The sequence below is a fragment of the Apteryx rowi genome, unplaced genomic scaffold (assembly GCF_003343035.1).
Source record: "Apteryx rowi isolate R43461 unplaced genomic scaffold, aptRow1 scaffold_25, whole genome shotgun sequence".
NCBI lineage: Eukaryota > Metazoa > Chordata > Aves > Apterygiformes > Apterygidae > Apteryx > Apteryx rowi.
In genome coordinates this window covers 5,029,187-5,043,393 of record NW_020448863.1, presented here as the reverse complement: position 1 = coordinate 5,043,393, position 14,207 = coordinate 5,029,187, and the positions used below count along the sequence as shown (strand labels likewise).

The window sequence follows — 14,207 nt, the reverse complement described above, 5'->3', positions numbered from 1 at the left end:
TATGTCCTGCAGTCCTGCACTGCAGCCAGGGATGCAATACAGTACAGAAGAGCAGCAGTGACCAAAGCCAGAAAAGCCCAGAGCCACCGGCAGCTGGACTCGAACAAAAAAAGGAGTAGATGCTTGCGGTGCTCTCCAAAGCTGAACGATTCTCCTAGCAAACTTTTGGGCAGAAGGCGAGCATGTCCTTGGATCACAGGCTGTTAAAACGTTATGAAGAACAGCAGCCACCACTGCTGGTCTCAGCTGGCTCCAAGGGTGGTTAAGAGAAGATCAGGGCAAGCAGGCAACCAGCTAACTATACGCAGCACACAGGTGAGCAGGGACAGGATCCAGTCCATCAGTCACACAGAGCAATGGCACAAAGGCAGCACCGTCCCAGCTGAGTGGGGAGACAGCCTTACGAAGCAGTTATAGCACCAAGATAGCCATCAAGAGAAAGCCAAATACAATGTGGGACAGGAGCTGGCAGATACCACAGGTAGACTTTTAGGGGCCTTGGACAGGACCAGGTGAACAAGGAAATGACCAGGCCTATTATTTAGCCTTATGTAGATGTGCCACAAGAAATAAAGTATGCTTGCTTCTCTGGTTGGATAACACACAACTCAAAGAAAAAACAAGCAAACAAGCATACATGCTTATCTTATCTGTACATGCTTACACCTTATCTGGTGATAAGGCAAGGGAGAGAGGTTCAGAGATGAGAGTATCTGAAGGGCTGTGAGCCAACGGTGAATGTCACAGCAGACTAGTAGACGCTGGTCTTGGAAAGCATTTGTACAAAATATGAAACAAAGCAACAGCATGAGTTAAAAGGGGAGACCTAGCAACCAGCTGGGAAGTCAGCTGTGTTGTCACGGGGGTGAAAATACCAAGGAAGCCCCAGGCACATTCCAGTTGCGGGGCGCATGGCTGACACGCAAACACAGCAACTCAAACTAGCTCCCTAAATAAAGRGCCAGCTGGAATTCAGGAACCTCAAGTCTTTCGCATGATAGATTATACTGTGATATCCAGTTAGCTCTGACATGCACTAGGCTACTTGGATCACATCAGTCTAGACCAAACGCAAATGCAAAAATGAAGTCACCTAAGTGGGCCATTTCCAAGGGCTAACACAACAAATAGTCTATTTTGTCAAATGCTCTTCCGCATAAACTTGCCCCAGTAATCCAAAAGTCCTGGGCAGTTTCTCTGCACATTGCTGTCGAACTGCTGAGTCCAATTCACCGTACATGCACAGTGCGGCTGCATCGTGCAGGCACAGTAGTTCCTGTGGGCTTCATACTGAAGCATTTGCATTGGCTGTTGTGCCCATGCCATGCAACAGAACTGCTCCAAGTGGTCATTTCAGATTATTTCTTGAACAATCAAAATATTTGCTACTATGCCACAGTCCATATGTTAAGTTCGAGCCACTGGCTTTAAAATGTGGAAAGCCTCCCTGAATCTAAATAGTAGTTTGACCAGCATAAGCAATGGCTATTGTTTAAAAGATAGCAAATAAATGGATATTTAGGCAAACAGAAACAGTACAATATTCATCTACAAATCTTCCTGGAAGTTGTAAGCAGCCTAATTTTAACAACTTTGGAAATAAAAGCCTAAAGGAGCTGTTGTGTAAGGTATCAAGCAGAAAGAGAGCAGGTACATAGATATAAAAGACATCAATAGTGAGGAACAATTCAGTGGATTAGATTACTCACCCAGCGGAGCAGACTTAATGCTGATCACCGCCGTCACTCTTGAGCCAGTACCACCAACCCATATAAAGTACTGACACTAAAAAGGGAGAAATAGAGAAGTAATTTAATGAATCACCACAAAGTTAGAGGCGACCTAACAGTGAGATCTTACAAAAGTTGACTATAAAATGACATGGGATAAGGAAGCAAGATGAATGATGTACATAGCAGCATTAACAAAAACTCCAGTGCGAAGAGATTAAAGGATGAGAACCAAAGTATGAATGGGAAATGAGTTTGGTTATTCCTAATAATTCCCAGTAACATCAGCTCTCAGTATTTCTACATTACATGTCTGGCCTGTGCCTGCCCCTCCACCTTCCCAGGTGATCATGAGCATATAACACAAAATGAAGGTGTATAGTGCCTTCCAAAAGCTTCCTTCTCATTCTGGTAACCTCCAAAGATCCCAGACAAGCACCCCACAGAGTTGTAGGCCTAGGGGTCGGAGTTTTAAGTAAAGCCAGTGGAAGTCAGTGCATTGCACAGCGCTGAACAGACCCTACTGCTCTTCATCATCAGGGAGGATGCTCCCCTCTACAGATCATGATCAAAATAAAACCTATCTGGTCCAGCAAGCTTGACCTGTTCTGTGAGAAGGTGTCAGGGAACCTTCGAATTTGAAACGCAAAGCAAAGTTTGGGGAACAAAACTCTTTTCCGATAAAAAACACAAATTCCATACCTAAGCAATTACACGAGCTCCCACTAAGAGAGACATAAGAATCAGTAATTTCAATACAAGTTCTCAGTGAAGTATGGCTGCTAGGATTGAAACAACTTGGAATGCTGCTGAAAAGCTACCGTACTAAGGAATTCTTCTAGTTATGACTCCAGTGTACCCACACCCAGGATACTGTGCTGGGATACTGAGATACTGCATCACAAAAGTGATGCCAACAGCAAGCAAGAAAGAATATTGCCAAATTGACGGAAGTTCAGGACGAGCAAGCGACATGATCAGATTGCAAGAATCACCTTAAAAAAATTAAGGACCAACACAACTAACTAGTTGTCGACTTGGGGCAAAAAAAGACAGACCGCAAATATTCAGCAGGTAGAAACACAATGAAAGTGGAGGGAATTCAGCCCACATAAGCATACCTACAAGACGGGTCCAAAAAAAGATGCAATTTCAAGCCTGGGTACTAAAGCGGTATACTAAAGTCTCAGGCACACAAATGATTAGGTGATCATTGCTTCTCAGAACAGTTTTTTAAACTAGACTGGAAAAAAATCCCAGCAAAAAAAATACATAGAGCACAAAGGACAGGGGCATATGAGTCTGTGCAAGCAGACTCCTTCACAAGACTGGGGCTTCAGGCTATTGCAACAGAATAATTATGTACTGAGCCCTGCGCCACACAGGAAAAAAACATCTGTCAGATGGAAAAGAGACAAAATCTGGTAGGCGAGAGGGGAAAGAAAAAAATAAAAGTATTTGAGGCTTCTATAAAGGGTACTGCAGAATGTCATGTATAAAACCAGGGGAAAAAATGTTACTTAGCAGTGTTATTTTAAGTGTGCTTAAAGTACTACCAAGGGCTCAAATGGAAAACCTATAATTAGATGGAGTTTCTCCTCTTCATCCCAAACACTAAACTCCAGCTGAGGCACACAAGGCTCACAAACTAGTCAGATCTTTGGGATTCCCACTGCCTGGGCTGGGAGGAGCTGGAGGCAGCAGTCGTCAGGCAGAGAGGAAGGAGATGGGCAGTGCAGCAGCGGCGGTATTTCGATGCTGCACCCCACTGCGTGCCCGCTGGCACAGCTGGCCTGCTGCTCTGGACGCCAGCTGCAGAGGCAGACTGGTCCCAATTTCTTCGTCATCTTCTCCACCACAGAAAGGATCTCCAGCACAGGAAAGTCCCAGCAACTTTTCAGAAGGAAGCTCTGTCCTGGTTCTGCCAAGTCTATCTCCCTTTATTAGCTCTATCTTTAAAGAAGGTGAAGTTAAACTCCCTGAGAGTGCAGGACTGATTGATTTGTCCTTCCCACAGGGGAGTGCCCGCAGCATTCGTTTACAGGCACCAACAGCTACTCCTGAGTTTCTTTACCATGACTATTTGGGTAAATCAAAGATGTTCTTTGTTACTGTGGTTTGACAGAGTTTTAGTCATTTCCTCTTCAGCAGACTCAGAGTTACACATCCAAAGCCCACACCTCTAGCAAACAGTACGGTCACTCACTACTTAATGAAAAAGGGAAAAAATGCATGCATTTCTCAAAAGTGAACTAAGTGAAATAACTAAAAGTGAACTAACTTTATATACTATGCTGTGAGCTGTTCCCAGAAGATTCAAGGCGGCACTTCACACAGTTTGTTTCAAAGGCTGCTAGGGGAATCGCCCACATAATCTTTTTCTTCCTTCCTCAAACTCAATTTAATTTTTACTAATGAGCCTGCCTAGAAATCTCAGGCTCCCTCTAACCCTACAGCTAAGGAAACCTCTCTTACTCCCCCTCTACTTTTGCAAGACTGTTTTCAAAAGTAAGCGTCAAACTCAGCGCTTTGAATGCTCTCCCTACAGGGCTGGCTGTGATGTTCACCTCTGCATTTTCCCTGACTGAACAGGGCACAAGACGCAGCGACCCAGGGGGTTTTACCTTCCCACTTGCATTACAGTCTCAGGAAGGCTGACAGACTCCCAAGCAAGTCTGGAGCTCAGGGACCCTGGATGAAGACCGGGACTTGCTGGACTTCTGGAAAAGGGTGGAGTTTTTCTGGGTTAGCTGGAAGGCTAAATTATTATCCAAGAAGRGCAACCAAGGGAAGAGCTGCTCTTGCATCACGTGCAACAAGCACGCCATCCCTGCACGAAACGCCAATCAGAGGGCACGCAGGTGAACATCGAGGCAACAGGAGATCTCTAACCTTAATCATAAGCGCAAAGCTCTCCACAGATGCCGAATTCAATGCAAGTTCAGTTTCAGTATCAAAAAACAACCTCCCAGAAAACCACACTCATAACCGAAAGCCAATTTTTAGGACTGATCACTTAAGAAATGCAGGACTATGCAAGACAGCAAGATAAAAGTTAAATGAGTTTTTGCTTTCCTGCAAAGAAGAATGCAAAATATAGTTGTGCTGGAGGAACCCTCTCAATATACCCAGGAAGAAACAGTACTGCAAGGCAAACAAAATTAAAGAGCAAACAGAAGAGAGGTGCAAGACATGAAGTCTTCTGTCCCTTCCAGATGTAATCTCTTAACCAGGAAGAAAACCCAAGCCCTAATTCTGCAATCTTATATGTCTTAGCTCAGCAATAATACTTTACCTTGCCAATCAAAAGCTCTGCACAACAGCCACTCATTTCTTTTTCAAATTAAGGAAGCACAATTGCATACAATTACACACTGTATGAATTTAAAAGGGACACAATCCCATGCCTCAAGATCTGAAAGATTCACATGTTGACTGTATTTAGGGCTGCAGCTTAACAGTAAAGCAGCAGCTCTATCTCTTTTCTTTGTACCTGCTAAAACCTTTGTTTCAGAAACATTTTTGGAAGAATGCAAATGAGTGCTGCAACGAAATAATGTGGCTTATGTCTGTTCTTTACTAGATAAAGATCAGCTTTGCCTAATCATTTCTGGTCAAGAAAAGGTCTGAGTTACAAGATGTGAAAGACTTCCCCTCCCTTCTACTAAAAACATCTATATAACATGGGACTCAAATAGTCACAGCACAATTCAAATTACTCCTCCTTCCCACACACTTGCTTGATGTCTGCATGTCTGCGTTTAAATTAAAAAGCTACAATGATATTCTTCCTACATTTTTTGAAGAAAACAGGGCGGTACATTCCACAGGCAATGAAACTCCCCAAAAACCTTGTATTTCAGCATCTCCCACTGCCACCACACAGCCCAAAGCACTTCACGAGCTCAGGATCCTACACACAGAGCAGGAAAGTGGCTGATTTAACTGCAAGGGCCAATTCTGCTCAAGATTACAAGACCGTGTATTTGCTGGTCACTTGGGTGACTCACACCTCGAGGATGCAGCCAGGCTGATGCCCTGGGTAGGTTATCCAGCCACTTCAGCACCCAGAACTTGCATAAAAACAAGGACATCACCAGAGCAGACGTGGCTGTTTAGGATGGGATCAATCAGACAGCAAAGCTGGGCAGGTTAGCTCGGCCTGTGGCAGGGGACAGCATAAAATGAGGTGGCCAAAGTTTTGCCAAACAGCATTTGCAAAAATAATCCGAAACATTCARACAAGCTATGCTGCCAGCTGTGCTACGGGAGCGTACAATGGATGGCAAATTGTATTAATAGTTTGAAGCCAGCAGAGTTGCTTCTTCAGGAGACATCGGACAAGAGGCACCACCTCCCAGCTCCAAGCAGCCACGTGCACCTCCCAAACTCTGCTCCTTCCAGAGCTTGCTTGCAAAAGTTTCTGCTTTCTCAAAGCAATGGCATCATTTGGAGCTCTCCTGAAAGGCAGCTCTTTCTGCAGCTTGCTTGCCAGGAGAAGAGGTTGATGCCTGCGAACTTTCATCTGTTTTAATAAACAGTCTTTCCTTTCCACTTGTGTCTTTTGCTTTACATAAAAGAATGAATCAATAGCTTGCTGCACTTGATTCAAAATTTATGAAGGCAAATTAATAATATATACATTTATAAGGAAGTTGCCAATCCAAGCTGATTGCATCCAGTTATCTTGCCTCAGAAAGGTGGGAGTGGAATTTAAAGCCAAGCAGCAAAGCATTGAAGAAACAGTAGTTCAAATGTTTTGGGGACCTAAAGATTTTCCATGGAAAGGGTTTTTGATGCATGCCTATTTGTACACTAACAGTACAACYTTTTGTAAAAGGCCATTAGGCAAAGGCTGGTTTGAGACTGAATTGAAGTTACCAGGGTTATAGCTTGAATTTCACCACATCCATACGTATCACCTATCCACACCAACTATCACCCATAAACACCCAACCTCTTTCACATGGAAACCATCCTGTCCCGGCATACAACTTTTCAGCTGCTGCAGACCATGTAAAGGATCTCATATTGCCAATGAAACAGCCTAATCATATTTAAACAAACATGTAGAATGTATGTTTTAGCCCTTATCTTTATTTTTTGTTTCTAGAGTATTGCATATCTTTTGCCACACAGAAAAACCTCACAGCATCCACATTATCAAACCAATATGGTCTGGGATATTACTGCACTCACAGGTGAAACCCAGAACAGCACTTGTCCATTCTGCAAGCACTATCCTTGACTGCCATCAAAAAAATAAAAATAAAAAATAAAATAAAAAATAAATATATCAAATTTTTGGGTCTCAGCACTCACAGAAACACAGAATGAAAACYAAAGACACCTGAACAAAACTAACCACATGACTGACCCCAGCAACCCAAACGGCGGGTATTGCATACAGCAACAACTTCTACCACAAAAGGGTAAGTTTGAACAACACACAAACATGTGTCACCGAATCAGCATGCTTGCAGTGGAGCATACAGAATAACATAGCCAATTGCCACAGCAAACAAACACTTTCCAGTAGCATATTAAGAATTATTTATTATTCTTCTCTGACTCGGAAGATTATACCAGACAGATCATTTAATAAAGTACTTTGTAAAAACAGTAGCAAGGATGAAATTACAACTGCAGAAGGTTTAAATAAAATCTTTCAAATCGCTAGCTGATCAGAGCTTAAGTGAAACAAGACATGATCTGTGCAAGGAAAAATTTTAAGACTATGACTAATTTTATATTAATCACTGACTGAGCCACTCTTGGAATTGGAGATTGTGTTATTTCTTTCAGCTAACTCATTGTTTTAATTCTACAAACCAAAGTTTGTAGATGCAGTTTATCTCCTGTAAAAATATGTGAGTCAACTGATGGAAGATGTAGAAATAACTGGAAGACATGGAAGATTATTTTATGAAGTTAATTAAAGCTCTCATGCCCGCAGTCCCTCTGTGCTGTCTAAGTAGCGTGGCAAGAAGTCCGTGCAAACAGATATGAGAGAATTCATCCCTTCCGTATGCAGAAAGACGTTCTCTACTAACGCAAAGAAGATACCAAAAAATACGGTTTTGTCAGTATTCTGCCTCTTTTCTGCTTCTTCATGTCTGCTGACAGGAAGGTGATTAAATCCGTTGATCTTGTTAATCACGAGGCAGGTGAGGGCATGCAGAGCAAATGGCGATCTTCAGAAGTCATTTCTGTCCTTGCGGAAACACCAGCAACCTGTTGGGATCTCAGGCAGCCCTGGTACTGGAAGCCAAGAGGTAACAGGAGTTTTCTTAGAGAAGATTGCTTTTTTAGGGTCAGATGATTGCAATGSGACACATCGCTGCGACCACTAAACTAACAGGAAGAGATTATCAAAGTCTTTTCTCTCTCTCTCACAGGCATCAGTTTGAGCTTATTCCTCTATGCGTGCTAAAGAGCCAAGAAAGCCTCCACATGTCACTCTGTTGAAGGTTTACAGGATTGCTTAAATCGCGGTATACTCTATCAAATGGCAAAAGGCCCTGCTGTATTAGTGTTACCATCTTCTTATTTTGACTGTTCTTGCCAATGGCTTCTGTCTTCCCRCTCAATACTAGAAATATACACAAAATATTCCTGAATAAAAAGAGATTGGGTTTTTGCATAAGGTTTGCCATAACACTTTCCAGGATGACTGTCCTTCAATTATCCTAAACTGTTATGGGTATCCTTCACTTTCAAGTCTGGCCACAGCAATACTTTGCCATTTCTAGAAGGAACACAACTCGTTCCAACAACACTAACTTACAAAACCTGTTGATGAGGCACATGCACCCAAACTCTGTGTTTCCAGAGTTGAAAAGTGAGGTGAAATCTCCGCTATACAAACACCAAAAACTAAAAGCACTTATCAGGAAAAAGAACAAAACACATAATTTTTTTTGTTATTAAGAAGAGGTAGCCAAAGGATTTGAGGAAAAAACCCTGGAAATTAAGATCAGCATAACCAGATGCTTTCCCAGCTTCACAAATAAAAGCTTTATATATTTATTTTGATATTTCTCCATACACTCAGTTGTTTCAGCCCTTTTAAGCTTGTTACATGCTAATATACATGCACAATAGGATTCAGATGTTATGTTTTCATATGTGCTGCAAATAATCCCGAAAATACCATTTCTACTAATCGCATTGTTCCGCACAGTTTTAAAGCACATGATTACACACTAAACACCTCACCACATGTTTTTGGCCTGGATTCTAAAGGAAATTAAGCTTATGCGGTAGTGTTGTTTGTCAGTCCTCACCCTATCAAATTTTTGATTCACTAGTCAATTTTGACCACATTTGGCAGAAAGGAAAGAGATCTGAATAGGTGATACACTCTTACATCTTTGGGAGAAATTAGTGTCTAGATAGAAGACAGACATCCAACTTAGCCTCCCAAGAAGTTAAAAATTTGCAGCAAGAACTCAGCAACTCCTGGCTTCGTTTGGAAACCCAGCAGAGGTCGGGCGGGGGGTCTCCAGTCCAGGCAAGTTAGAAACATTGGAGAGAAACAATGGATCAAGTTACAAGGGAGGGAAGAGAAATGAGAGACATGTCATGAGGGGCAGGAGGGATAGCAAGAACGACAAGGTCCAAAGAGAAGGATTTCGGGTGACGGCAGTACAAAAGGCCACACGCCTCAAGTCCTCAAGAACTAGGTTCCTCAACTCTGCCACTTGAGGAACAGCTGGTGGCAGCTGTCTGTCATCTGTCATCTCCATACCTAGAAGCAAGAGGATGTCCCTTTCCTCTCCTGCAATTTTTTTGTCCGAGAAGCTCAAAGTATCATAACCCAGTGATCAGAGCCCTGGACAGCTATGGGGAACAGAAATGTACTACCAAATTATCCTGATTTTAGAACAAGGGGAAGGCTGAGGGCCAGAAACAGATGAGGACTACGCCGAGAGGTGCCGAGCAGCCGGGAGAGGCGAGGGGAGCACCTTGCAGAGCCGAGGTGGACGCCCATCCCCGGCCAGGGCAGCACCAACCCTGGGCGTTTCCCACACCCACCCAGGGCAAACCAGGCTGGCCCCGCTGCCTCTCTGCGCTTGGCCACTAAGGCGTAGACAGCAGGAGGGTTATTTGCACTCGTTCTCAGAAACAAATGTTTCCGCACCACGAAAGCAGAATGCAAATGCCTCCACCCACTCCCCCCCCCCCCAAACCTTTTTGGTCTGGTTTGATTTCATTCAAGAAACTTCTTCATAACCAACTTCTTACAGCATTTTATTTAAGCAGCAAGGAAGGACGCTGCCACCACCTACTTTCGCAGACAATTGCAGTGCTTTATCCTTGGAGAAAAAACTTCATTAGCTTTCAGTCTCTTTACCTCTAATGAGGCCAGTGTCTTGCAACAACAGAACAACAGTTTTGCTCTCAGGGAAAATACTAAGGAAGCAGTGTCTGTACCAACTGGCAGGGGGGAGCTGCACCATTTAATTTTCATGTCTGGAGGAAATGTTGCCTATGATTAGATCACAAAGAATACGAATACTTTCAGGAGCAGATTTTCAAATCCCATAGTAGCAAAATCAAGAAACAGCACACATTTTCAACAGGCAGAAAAGATGCAGGCAGAGCAAAAGACTTGGGGGACAAGCAATGAGATACAAAACCTTTTTTCCCCTCTAGGCCATCACTTTAAGTTCAGCACAATTACATGGCAATTTAAAAAGTTACTAGCACTGGGTACCCGCAACCGACTCCATGGCCTTAACATGCAAACCATGTTTGTGGTTGCAGCCCCCTTGTCTGTGGGCATTTCACCCAGCACGCACACAGAAACCCTGCGTGACTACAGCTGGCAGCTTGGTGGGGAAATGGGCCAAATGGGCACAAAAGCCCAAACAGCTCGACCACTACAGCAACACCCCAGGTCAAGAGTAACACACGTCCTTATGACAGCACAGTGAAGACACTGTGCCTGTCAGCAGCACCGTATCCATCCCGTGATTAGACCGTCTTTCTCCAGCGGTGATGGTCTGGCTCCTTTCATAATTAGCAGGACACTGGCATCCAAAGGCCAGGGCTCTGCGCCAAGCACTGCAGCATGTAAGCAGAAAGACTGCCAGGTTTTTGGAATAAAGCTATGAAACCAGCAAGTGGGAACAAGGCAGAGCTTAAGCAGAAAAGTAAAGGTACTTAAATACAATGGGCCCCAGTACAAGAAGTGCAATGAACCACCACCGATGAATGCATTGTAGCTGAGCTTGAAATGGAGCGGGTTGAGTAATCTGACCCCAGAAAGCAGCGTGTGCCTCTGTGAGCTTTCAACTAAACTTGGTCCACTTAATTCTCCCACTTTACCTACCCTGTTTTCACACCAATGGAAGTATAAGCAGCCCTAACCAAGATAGCAGCCAGTCAGAAGCTTGTTTAGTACAACAACATATACATCATATTTAGTGTGGGAGGGGTGTTTGGCTTTTTTTTTTTTAATTAAAGGAAAAAAAAAATCAAAAACTTTACTTAGAATCCAAAATGAAAGTTTGACGTGAAAGAATCACTTACAAGATGCTAGGGTCAAACAAGTTCAGCATTAAGTACGTGTTGCATTGCATCTTCATTTAGAAATCACCTTAATAACCACCTTTCCCATTGGGGACAGTTAATATTAGAAGCCACATATATCCTACACAAGGATGTCTTTACTGAACATCCTACATAAGGATGTTCCTAGAATCCAGTAATTTAAGAAAATGGACTTTCAATTCATGTATAAAATTCTGGTCATACCAAAAAACTTCAATGTCACTTGATAGTTTTCCACCATTTAAACTGGGGATTGTATTGGAAAGGACCATTTTCAGGATGGTATGCTGATCGGCTCTTGCACAGAAGGAGAGGTAGCAGAGCACAGGGAGTCCCCATCCCCTGTGCAGAGCAGCTGCTGCTAACTCTAATCCTTTCACTCAAAAACTGCAGAGTCCATTTCCTCGAGTTGTACCTAAGAATATGCATCACTCCTACAGAGCAGGCAGTGGAAGCAGTGGAGATGGGAGAAGCAGACAGGATTATCTCAGAGAAAGTAATCATATCCCTCACCTTCTACAGTCCAACCACCTCTATTACAGCACAGAGCAATTCATTTTGGCAGAACACTCTCCACAGACAACAAGAGATTGCTTCAATGATAGTGCCAGTCCTTATTTTTTGAGGTACAGAAGGACTTGCAGGCGAGAGCGTGTTTCTACCTCAGTTCCCTTCATCCTACAAATTTGTGAAAAAGAAGAAAAACAAAACAAAATAGTCCCTCCCACGTCAGATAATAAAAATATAGCCACTGCTTTAACTGCAGGGCAAAATTTCACTTGCCAAAACATTGGTTTTAATCGGGTACAGTATAAAGGAAGATATAAGAATACACAAATTGTTCTGAATTTGTAGCCCAGTACCTTCCAGTGGCTACCTTAAGTGCTTTTGTGATCATCATAAACAGTCAGTTGTTAAGATCTTCATTAGCAACAGGGACACAGCCTCAGAAAGAGGTGAAGGCCATTTTACTTTGATTCCACCCAAAAAACCTTCAGCTACTGAGCTCCAACACAATTTTGTCTCATTTCTTCCTTGTTTACTACCTTGTGCACAGTAAACAGAGTTAACAAGTCCATCACTGAAACATCAGCATCCTGGGGGCCTGGCACAGGGAAAACATTTTACTGTAACAGCCATCAGTACGAGAAAATCGCCTCATTGCAAAGTCCAGGAGAAGACAAGCAATAGTTTTGCTTTTGTGTAACTAGTCCAGATAACCCCTTATGTATAGCACATCCTTAACCCCAGTTAGGATGAGCCTTAGCAGATGTCAAACTTGCAGAACACTGGTTTTAAAAGAGGAAGCAAGTCGAGATGAGCACCAGACAGGACACCACAAAGGCAATGAGAGTTATCTGGATGAACCAAATGAGCATGAGATTTGAAGTACCAAGAAGGGGCACCAGACAGACCAGGAAGAGTTCACATGAGTTGAGTGTGCAGCGCTGAACAGCGTGCCACGCTGAAAAGCCAGCTAGTTGTTTGCAGCAGAGAAACACATCTCAAGCACATAGCTGCGAACATGCAAGACCACATCCTTTCTCCATCCAGGATTTTTTTTCCCCTTCTTTACACAAGCAGGGAACCTGCAGGCAGAGAGCTCACCTGCTGTAAGATGAAATTAGTTAGGTAAAATTTACCACAGATCCTACCAGGCCCATTAAACCACAGTAATTCTCACACACACAACAGCAATGCAGCTTGCCAAAATGCATTTCCCCTTCCTGCCTGCATCACCGATTCTTACTCATTGGGACATTTATTATAGTCTTTATATAGATTTCCTTTATTTAGTCTAATTTGCCAAAAAGTAATCACTCTCCTCTTCCCCTGGTAATACAAATGAGACAAAGTTGTAAGAAGTTATTTCATTTGCAGTTTATTCCATGGTTATACTTTCCAACAGTTTCTTTTAGATGTTAAGAAGCCAGATATGTTGGGTCATTACAAAAGAACGTCTCATAAAAACACAGTATTTTAAGAAGTTTTGTGTGGAAAAGATGAGTAGTTTAGGAAGCTTTAAATCCCTGAATTGACTTGGCATTTCTTGCCAGAAGAACCCATAAACTTCATCAAAACTTGAAAAGTACCGATGAATCCAGCTCTCCACTCAGAGCAGGGTATATTGAGTTCAACTGACACTCAGAAGTAGTCACGTCTGCGCGAAACGAGCACAAGGAAGGACAGCATGACACTCCTACAGACCTACACCATGTGCAGGAGAACAGCTATGCCAAGCTCTGTCTCCTCCAGTTCGGTCCATCTCGGGAGTCACAGCAATAGTCTCTGGTAATTACCCTGCAGTGGGGTTGGCAAACCGCAGACCTCTGGCTTCAGGGTCAGGGCTCTGCTGCCAATTCATTCAGGGGGTCTGAGCACATCTCTTTACCGCATTGTTTCAAATTTCCCTCAGTGAAGGCAAGAAACAACAGCCTAACCCCACAACCATTTCTCTGTACTAAGAATGCAGTCCTGTGTGTACAACACAAGCTTTATCACTCTTCAAAGGCCAATTTCACCACAGCTTCTGCAATTTGTTAATGAACATGTATGTGGATCTTTCTCACTCTGGATACTGAGATCACCACCACGGAGACAGTCACTATCAYACAGTGACTACCATTTCCTACAAGTGAGTCTAAAATATGGAACACAGATTTGTACCCAGCCCTCCCTGTAGTTCAAAAGTGCTCACAAAAGATTTTTTTTTTTTTTTGAGTCTAGTTGAGCCCCAGTCCTTGTACAGAGCCCTCAAAATTTCTGTAGACACTCACCAAGGCAGAGAAATTGAATCATTTGCTTTCAGCACCTCATTACATGCAAAGCTCAGCTTTAGCTGTTTAAAACCACCCACCCCAAGCAAAGGAAGAGGTAGCAGTAGGGTAGGAACAGGTAGGGACTACTACAGGTAGCAGT

At 43.1% G+C, this 14,207-nt stretch overlaps 1 protein-coding gene across 9 annotated transcripts in view; it reads right to left on the bottom strand.

Annotated features, from left to right (window-relative positions):
- The window catches only part of PPFIBP1 (PPFIA binding protein 1), a 119,132-nt gene that overhangs the window by 88,286 nt on the left and 16,639 nt on the right, over nucleotides 1–14,207 (bottom strand). For all 9 annotated transcript variants that reach the window (XM_026066865.1, XM_026066864.1, XM_026066860.1 and 6 more), the window contains exon 2: nucleotides 1,710–1,785. The gene's annotated coding sequence lies outside the window, so the exon portion shown is untranslated. The remainder of the gene's footprint in view (nucleotides 1–1,709; nucleotides 1,786–14,207) is intronic.